We start from the raw sequence: 9229 nt of genomic DNA, 5'->3' as shown, positions 1-9229 counted from the left end.
TGTTTATTTCTGTTATTGTTGATGATTATGGCTTACAGCCAAAGACAACCCAAAAGTCATCTCAGTAAATTAGAATACTTTATAATACCAGCTTGGAAAATGATTTTAAAATCCAAAATATTGTCCTACTGAAATGTATGTTCAGTAAATGCACTCATTACTTGCTCGGGGCTCCTTTTGCATCAATTACTACATCAATGCAGCATAGCATGGAGGTGATCAGCCTGTGGCACTGCTGAGGTGTTATGGAAGCCCAGGTTGCTTTGATAGCAGCCTTCAGCTTGTCTGCATTGTTGGGTTTGGTGTCTCTCATCTTCCTCTTGACAATACCCCATATATTTTCTATGGGGTTAAGGTCAGGTGAGTTTGCTGGCCAATCAAGCACAGAGATACTGTTGTTTTTAAACCAGGTATTAGTACTTTTGGCAGTGTGGACAGGAGCCAAGTCCTGCTGGAGAATTAAATTTCCATCTCCAAATAACTTGTTGGTAGAGGGAAGTATGAAGTGCTCTAAAAATTTCCTGGTAGACGTGTGCACTGACTTTGGTCTTGATAAAACACAGTGGACCTACACCAGCAGATGACATGGCTCCCCAAACCATCACTGATTGTGGAAACTTCACATTAGACCTCAAGCATCTTGAATTGTGTGCCTCTCCACTCTTCCTCCAGACTGTGGGAACTTGATTTCCAAATGAAATGCAAACTTTACTATAATCTGAAAGCAACACCTTGGATCACTGAGCAACTGTCCAGTTCTTTTTCTCCTTGCCCCAGGTATTACGCTTCTGGCGTTGTCTATTGGTCATGAGTGGCTTGACACAAGGAATGCGACACTTGTAGCCCATGTCCTGAATATATCTGTGTGTGGTGGCTCTTGAAGCAATTACTCCAGCAGCAGTCCACTCCTTGTGAATCTCCCATACATTTTTTTAATGGCCTTTTTTTAACAATCCTTTCAAGGCTGCGGTTATCCCGGTTGCTTGTGCACCTTTTTCAACCACGCTTTTTCCTTCCACTCAACTTTCCATTAATATGCACTCTGTGAGCAGCCAGCTCCTTCATCAATGACCTTTTGTGGCTTACCCTCCCTGTGGAGTGTGTCAGTGACTGACTTCTGGAAATCTGTTACGTCAGCAGTCTTCCCCATGATTGTGGAGCCTACTGTAACAGACTAAGGGACCTTTTTAAATGCCTAGGAAGCCTTTCTAGATGTTTTTTGTTAATTATTCTAATTTACTGAGATAATGACTTTTGGGTTTTCATTAGTTGTAAACCATAATCATTAACATCAACAGAAATAAACACTTGAAATAGATCACTCTGTTTGTAATGACTCTATATAATACGAGTTTCACTTTTTGTATTGAAGAACTGAAATAAATTAACTTTTTCATGGTATTCTAACTTATTGAGAAGCACTTGTAAGCACAGCAATGTCAAATCGACTCTCTGTGCATCAGTTCAGTCTTTTTCAGCTTCTTCAATTCATCTCAAGACAATATCGACCATTTAACGAGCCTTGCCATATGACTTGGGTTAAAAGCCAAACCAGAATCTCAATTTGCAAACACGTGTTTTGCGATGCTGCCCCTCGTCAGTGCAAAGTATGAGATCTGATAAAATCTTACTTTATAGGAATATGAAAAAATATACACTGTGTGCAGAATTATTAGGCAAGTTGTATTTTGATCACATGATACTTTTTATACATGTTGTCGTACTCCAAGCTGTTCAGGCTTAAGTAAATCAGGTGATGTGCATCTCTGTAATATGGAGGGGTGTTGTCTAATGATATCAAAACCCTATATAAGGTGTCCTTAATAATTATTAGGCAACTTCCTTTCCTTTGGCAAAATGGGTCAGAGGAGAGATTTGACGGGCTCTGAAAAGTCCAAAATTGTGAGATGTCTTGCAGCAGGATGCAGCAGTCTTGAAATTGACAAACTTTTGAAGCGTGATCACCGAACAATCAAACGTTTCATGGCAAATAGCCAACAGGGTCTCAAGAAGCGTTTTGGGCAAAAAAGGCTCAAAATAACTGCCCATGAATTGAAGAAAATCAAGTGTGAAGCTGCCAAGATGCCATTTGCCACCAGTTTTGCCATATTTCATAGCTGCAACGTTACTGGAATAACAAAAAGCACAAGGGGTGCGATACTAAGGGACATGGCCAAGATAAGGAAGAATGAAAAACGACCACCTTTGAACAAGAAACAAAAGAGAAAACGTCAAGACTGGGCCAAGAAATATCTTAAGACTGACTTTTCAAACTTTTTATGGACTGATGAAATGAGAGTGACTCTTGATGGGCCAGATGGATGTTCCAGAGGATGGATCAGTAAAGGGCAGAGAGCTCCACTCCGACTCAGACGCAAGCAAGGTGGAGGTGGGGTACTGGTATGGGCTGGTATCATCAAAGATGAATTTGTGGGACCTTTTCGGGTTGAGGATGGAGTGAAGCTCAACTCCCAGACCTACTGCCAGTTACTGGAAGACAACTTCTTCAAGCAGTGGTACCGGAAAAAGTCAGTATTGTTCAAGAAAAACATGATTTTCATGCAAGACAGTGCTCCATCACATGCCTCCAACTACTCCACAGCGTGGCTGGCCAGTAAAGGTCTCAAACAAGAAAAAATAATGACATGGCCCCCTTGTTCACCTGATCTGAACCCCATAGAGAACTTGTGGTCCCTCATAAAATGTGAGATCTACAGGGAGGGAAAACAGTCCACCTCTCGGAACAGTGTCTGGGAGGCTGTGGTGGCTGCTGCACGCAATGTTGATCATACACAGATCAAGCAACTGGCAGAATCTATGGATGGAATGCTGTTGAATGTCATCATAAAGAAAGGTGGCTATATTGGTCACTAATTTTTGGGGGTTTTGTTTTTGCATGTCAGAAATGTTTGTTTATTTCTAAATTTTGTGCAGTTATATTGGTTTACTTGGTGAAAAGAAACAAGTGAGATGGGAATATATTTGGTTTTTATTAAGATGCCTAATAATTCTGCACATTCTGTGCGTAATAGTTACCTGCACAGATATCCTCCTAAGATAGCCAAATCTACAAAAACCCCACTCCAACTTCCAAAAATATTAAGCTTTGATATTTATGAGTCTTTTGGGTTGATTGAGAACATAGTTGTTGATCAATAATAAAAATAATCCTCTAAAATACAACTTGCTTAATAAGTCTGCACAGTGTATTGTATCACCTAATTCATTATGAAGTGAAGAACAAAGACAACTTTTCAGTCTTTTCATATGGTAAACAGTGCTGAAAAAACGAATACTGGTCTTGCTGCACGCCACTGTATGCATGCATGTATGTGTGTGTGTATATATGTATATGTATATATACATATACACACACACACACACACACACACACACACAAACAAAGGGAACACTTAAACAGAATATAGCTCCAAGTATATCAAACTTCTGTAAAATCAAACTCTCCACTTAGTAAGCAACACTGTTTGACAATCAATTTCACATGCTGTTATGCAAATGGAATAGACAGCAGGTGGAAATTATTGGCAATTGTCAAGACACACTTAATAAAGGAGTGGTTTTGCAGGAGGGGACCACAGATCACATCTCAGTACCAATGCTTTCTGGCTGATGTTTTGGTCACTTTTGAATGTTGGTTATGCTTTCACACTCATGGTAGCATGAGATGGACTCTACAACCCACACAAGTTGCTCAGGTAGTGCAGTTTATCCAGGATGGCACATCAATGCGAGCTGTGGCAAGAAGGTTTGCTGTGTCTGTCAGCGTAGTGTCTAGAGGCTAGAGGCACTACCAGGTGACAGGCCAGTACACCAGGAGACGTGGAGGCGGTCGTAGGAGGGAAACAACCCAGCAGCAGGACCGCTACCTCAGCCTTTGTGCAAGGAGGAACAGGAGGAGCACTGCCAGAGCCCTGCAAAATGACCTCCAGCAGACCACAAATGTGCATGTCAGCACAAATGGTTAGAAACCAACTCTGAGGATGGTCTGAGTGCCCGACGTCCACAGATGGGGGTTGTGCTCAGAGCCCAACACTGAGCAGGATGCTTGGCATTTGCCACAGAACACCAGGATTGGCAAATTCGCCACTGGTGCCCTGTGCTCTTCACAGATGAAAGCAGGTTCACACTGAGCACATGTGAAAGACTGATGTGACAGTCTGGAGACCGTTTGGCAGTGAGTCAGTAATGGTGTGGGGTGGCATTTCTTTGGAGGGCTGCACAGCCCTCCATGTACTCACCAGAGGTAGCCTGACTGCCATTAGGTACCGAGATGAGATCCTCAGACCCCTTGTGAGACCATATGCTGGTGCGGTGGGCCCTGGGTTCCTCAATGCAGGACAATGCCTGACCTCATGTGGCTGGAGTGTGTGAGCATTTCCTGCAAGATGAAGGCATTGAAGCTATGGACTGGCATGCCCGTAACCCAGACCTGAATCCGATTGAACACATCTTGGACATCATGTCTCGCACCATCCACCAACATCACATTGCACCACAGACTGTCCAGACTGTCCGCCTCATCAGGAGCATTCCCAGGCTTTGTAGGGAGGTCATACAGGCACACACACTACTGAGCTTCATTTCCTTGCCTTGAGGCATTTCTACTGAAGTTGGATCAGCCTGTAACTTCATTTTCCACTTTGATTTTCAGCATCATTCCAAGTCCAGACCTCTGTAGGATATTAGTTGTGATTTACGTTGATAATTTTTAGGTTTTATTGTTCTCAACACATTCCACTATGTAATGAATAAAGATTTACAACTGGAATATTTCATTTAGTGATATCTAGGATGTGGGATTTTAATGTTCCCTTTATTTTTTTGAGCAGTATATTATACACACTGTATATTATATATACACAGTGGGGGAAATAAGTTTTTGATTCAGTCATTTTGTATTTCTTTCATTTTCTTACTATTGCACCAAAAGTCGTCTCTTTTTCACACAGCGTCTTTCTTATGGTTTTGTAGCCCATTCCAGCTTTGTGCAGGTCTATGATCTTGTCCCTGACATCCTTAAAAAGCTCTTTGGTCTTGCTCATGTTGTAGAGGTTATAGTCTGACTGATTAATTGAGTCTGTGGACAGGAGTCTTTTATAAAGGTGACTATGTAAGACAGGTGTCTTTAACTCCTTAATCCCATATGATGTACTATCCCATCAAGGTGACCTGGGACTTAATTTCCAGTGACGGGATAGTACGTCATATGCGATCGGCCGCGCTCACGGGGGGAGCGCGGCCGATCGCGGCCGGGTGTCAGCTGACTATCGCAGCTGACATCCGGCACTATGTGCCAGGAGCGGTCACGGACCGCCTCGGCACATTAACCCCCGGCACACCACGATCAATCATGATCACAGTGTTCCGGCGGTATAGGGAAGAATCGCGCAGGGAGGGGGCTCCCTGCATGCTTCCCTGAAACCCTCGGAGCAACGCGATGTGATCGCGTTGCTCTGAGCGTCTCTTACCTCCTCTCCCTGCAGGCCCCAGATCCAAAATGGCCGCGGAGCTGCATCCGGGTCCTGCAGGGAGGTGGCTTACCAAGCGCCTGCTCAGAGCAGGCGCTGGTAAGCCTGCAGCGCTGTAAGTCAGATCGCTGATCTGACAGAGTGCTGTGAAAACTTTCAGATCAGCGATCTATGATGTCCCCCCCCCCGGGACAAAGTAAAAAAGTTAAAAAAAAAAATTCCACATGTGTAAAAAAAAAAAAAAAATCCTAAATAAAGAAAAAAAAAATATTATTCCCATAAATACATTTCTTCATCTAAATAAAAAAAAAAACAATAAAAGTACACATATTTAGTATCGCCGCGTCCGTAATGACCCGACCTATAAAACTGTCCCACTAGTTAACCCCTTCAGTGAACACCGTGTAAAAAAAAAAAAAAACGAGGCAAAAAACAACGCTTTATTATCATACTGCCGAACAAAAAGTGGAATAACACGCAATCAAAAAGACGGATATAAATAACCATGGTACCGCAAAAAATGAGCCACCATACAGCATCATCAGCGAGAAAATAAAAAAGTTATAGTCCTCAAAATAAAGCGATGCCAAAATAATAACTTTTTCTATAAAATAGTTTTTATCGTATAAAAGCGCCAAAACAAAAAAATTATATAAATGAGGTATCGCTGTAATCGTACTGACCCAAAGAATAAAACTGTTTTATCAATTTTACCAAACGTGGAACGGTATAAACGCCCCCCCAAAAAGAAATTCATGAATAGCTGGCTTTTGGTCGTTCTGCCTCACAAAAACAGAATAAAAAGCGATCAAAAAATTTCACGTACCCGAAAATGTTACCAATAAAAACGTCCACTCGTCCCGCAAAAAACAAGACCTCACATGACTCTGTGGACCAAAATATGGAAAAATTATAGGTCTCAAAAATGTGGAGATGCAAAAACTTTTTTGCTATAAAAGCATCTTTTAGTGTGTGACAGCTGCCAATCATAAAAATCAGCTATAAAAAACGCTATAAAAGTAATTCAAACCCTCCTTCATCACCCCTTAGTTAGGGAAAAATAATAAAATTTAAAAAATGTATTTATTTCCATTTTCCCGTTAGAGTTAGGGCTAGTGTTAGGGTTAGAGTTAGAGCTAGGGTTAGGGTTAGCGTTGCGGCTAGGGTTGGGGCTAAAGTTAGGGTTAGGGTTGGGGCTAAAGTTAGGATTAGGGTTGGGGCTAAAGATAGGGTTAGGGTTTGGATTACATTTACGGTTGGGATTAGAGTTAGGGGTGTGGTTAGGGTTACCGTTGGGATTAGGGTTAGGGGCATGTTTGGATTAGGGCTTGTTAGAATTGGGGCGTTTCCACTGTTTAGGCACATCAGGGGCTCTCCAAACACGACATGGCATCCGATCTCAATTCCAGCCAATTCTGCGTTGAAAAAGTAAAACAGTGCTCCTTCCCTCCCGAGCTCTCCCGTGCGCCCAAACAGGGGTTTACCCCAACATATGGGGTATCACCGTACTCGGGACAAATTGGACAACATCTTTTGGGGTCCAAGTTCTCTTGTTACCCTTGGAAAAATAAAAATTTGGGGGGCTAAAAATCCATTTTTGTGGGAAAAAAATATTTTTTATTTTCACGGCTCTGCGTTGTAAACTGTAGTGAAACACTTGGGGGTTCAGAGTTCTCACAACACATCTAGATAAGTTCCTTGGGAGGTCTAATTTCCAATATGCGGTCACTTGTGGGGGTTTCTACTGTTTGGGTACATCAGGAGCTCTGCAAATGCAATGTGATGCCTGCAGACCAATCCATCTGAGCTCTGTCATGCGCACAAACGGTGGTTCCCCCCACATATGGGGTATCAGCGTACTCAGGACAAATTGGACAACAACTTTTGGGGTCCAATTTATCCTGTTACCCTTGTGAATATACAAAACTGGGGGCTAAAAATTCATTTTTGTGAAAAAAAAAAAGAATTTTTATTTTCACGTCTCTGCATTATAAACTGTAGTGAAACACTTGGGGGTTCAAAGCTCTCAAAACACATCTAGATAAGTTCCTTAGGGGGTCTACTTTCCAAAATGGTGTCACTTGTGGGGGGTTTTAATGTTTAGGCATATCAGGGCCTCTCCAAACGCAACATGGCGTCCCATCTTAATTCCAGTCAATTTTGCATTGAAAAGTCAAATGGCACTCCTTCCCTTCCGAGCTCTGCCATGCGCCCAAACAGTGGTTTACCCCCACATATGGGGTATCGGCGTACTCAGGACAAATTGAAGAACAACTTTTGTGGTCCAATTTCTTCTCTTACCCTTGGGAAAATAAAAATTTGGGGGCAAAAAGATCATTTTTGTGAAAAAATATGATTTTTTATTTTTACGGCTCTGCATTATAAACTTCTGTGAAGCACTTGGTGGGTCAAAGTGCTCACCACACATCTAGATAAGTTCCTTAGGGGGTCTACTTTCCAAAATGGTGTCACTTGTGGGGGGTTTCAATGTTTAGGCACATCAGGGGCTCTCCAAACGCAACATGGCGTCCCATCTTAATTCCAGTCAATTTTGCATTGAAAAGTCAAATAGCGCTCCTTCCCTTCCGAGCTCTGCCATGCGCCCAAACAGTGGTTTACCCCCACATATGGAGTATCAGCATACTCAGGACAAATTGTACAACAACTTTTGTTGTCCAGTTTCTCCTGTTACCCTTGGTAAAATAAAACAAATTGGAGCTGAAATAAATTTTGTGTGAAAAAAAAGTTAAATGTTCATTTTTATTTAAACATTCCAAAAATTCCTGTGAAACACCTGAAGGGTTAATAAACTTCTTGAATGTGGTTTTGAGCACCTTTAGGGGTGCAGTTTTTAGAATGGTGTCACACTTGGGTATTTTCTATCATATAGACCCCTCAAAATGACTTCAAATGAGATGTGGTCCCTAAAAAAAATGGTGTTGTGAAAATGAGAAATTGCTGGTCAACTTTTAACCCTTATAACTCCCTAACAAAAAAAAAAATTTGGTTCCAAAATTGTGCTGATGTGAAGTAGACATGTGGGAAATGTTACTTATTAAGTATTTTGTGTGATATGTCTCTGTGATTTAAGGGCATAAAAATTCAAAGTTGGAAAATTGTGAAATTTTAAAATTTTTGCCAAATTTCCATTTTTTTCACAAATAAACACAAGTTATATCGAAGAAATTTTACCACTATCATGAAGTACAATATGTCTTGAGAAAACTTTGTCAGAATCGCCAAGATCCGTTGAAGCGTTCCAGAGTTATAATCTCATAAACGGACAGTGGTTAGAATTGTAAAAATTGGCCCGGTCATTAACGTGCAAACCACCCTCGGGGCTTAAGGAGTTAATGCAGGTAATGAGTTGATTAGGAGTGTCTAACTGGTGTGTAGGAACCAGAACTCTTAATGGTTGGTAGAGGATCAAATACTTATTTCTCACTGCAAAATGCACTTAAATTTATATAATGTATACAATGTGATTTTCTGGATTTTATTTTTGATGTTCTATCTCTCAATGTTAAAATTAACCTCCCCTTAAAATTATAGACTGTTCATGTCTTTGTCAGTGGGCAACTTAGAAAATCAGCAAGGGATCAAATAATTATTTCCCCCACTGTGCATATATAATTAATAAATTATAATTATCCCAAAATTGCTAAATCGTACTAATAAAAATCTCTCAACTCTATCTCAAGCAACAATCCCTCATATAGCTATGTTAAGGAACAAATATA

This window comes from Ranitomeya variabilis, chromosome 2, assembly GCF_051348905.1.
Source record: "Ranitomeya variabilis isolate aRanVar5 chromosome 2, aRanVar5.hap1, whole genome shotgun sequence".
Classification (NCBI taxonomy): Eukaryota; Metazoa; Chordata; class Amphibia; order Anura; family Dendrobatidae; genus Ranitomeya; species Ranitomeya variabilis.
Note: the sequence above shows the minus strand (reverse complement) of the source record.